Source organism: Alligator sinensis, unplaced genomic scaffold (genome assembly GCF_000455745.1).
Source record: "Alligator sinensis unplaced genomic scaffold, ASM45574v1 scaffold116_1, whole genome shotgun sequence".
Classification (NCBI taxonomy): domain Eukaryota; kingdom Metazoa; phylum Chordata; order Crocodylia; family Alligatoridae; genus Alligator; species Alligator sinensis.
In genome coordinates, this window is record NW_005841908.1 from 3,997,960 (window position 1) to 3,998,873 (window position 914).

The 914-nt window shown below is 47.5% G+C and overlaps 1 protein-coding gene across 1 annotated transcript in view; it reads left to right on the forward strand.

The window, feature by feature from the left end:
- The window catches only part of CUNH11orf54 (chromosome unknown C11orf54 homolog), a 15,550-nt gene that overhangs the window by 370 nt on the left and 14,266 nt on the right, over nt 1-914 (forward strand). The window lies entirely within an intron of this gene.

Sequence of the window (914 nt, forward strand, 5' to 3'; positions counted from 1 at the left end):
TTCCTGCATGCCCATGCAGCCATCACCATCACCTTGAAACCATCACAATTACACAAAGGACTTCCTCTGTCCTCTCTCTTCCCAACTCCCCTGCTTACTTGCCCAGTCCTTTCACTCATTCTTGTTTTTGTTGTCCTTATCATCAAGGATCCTGGTTTTCTCTGTTGAAAAAAACACAAATTATTTTAAAAATAAATAAAAGGGGGGGGGGGGGGTCCCACAAGTTCGCTGACTAAAACCCCCCAAATCTGCGTTTTTCCGTAATTAAAATGAAACACCACTATATATACAGGTATCACTTGAGCACGATGTTATATTGATATGTTTACAATTTTAAAGCCATAGATTCATAGATGTTAGGGTTGGAAGGGACCTCAATAGATCATCGAGTCCGACCCCCTGCATAGGCAGGGAAGAGTGCTGGGGTTGGTTTAGATGACCCCAGCTAGATGCCCATCTAACCACCTCTTGAAGACCCCCAGGGTAGGGGAGAGCACCACCTCCCTTGGGAGCCCATTCCAGACCTTGGCCACTCTAACTGTGAAGAAGTTCCTCCTAATGTCCAGTCTAAATCTGCTCTCTGCTAGCTTATGGCCATTATTTCTTGTAACCCCCAGGGGTGCCTTGGTGAGTAAAGCCTCACCAATTCCCTTCTGTGCCCCCATGATGAACTTATAGGCAGCCACAAGGTCGCATCTCCTTGGCTTGCAAGCCCTTAACCATATGAGTGGCCCTTCTCTGGACCCTCTCCAGGTTATCCACAACCCTCTTGAAGTGCAGCGCCCAAAACTGCACGCAGTATTCCAACTGCAGTCTGACCAGCGCCCGATAGAGGGGAATTATCACCTCCTTGGTTCTGTTCGTCATGCATCTGCTGATGCACGATAAAGTGCCATTAGCTTTCCTGATGACTT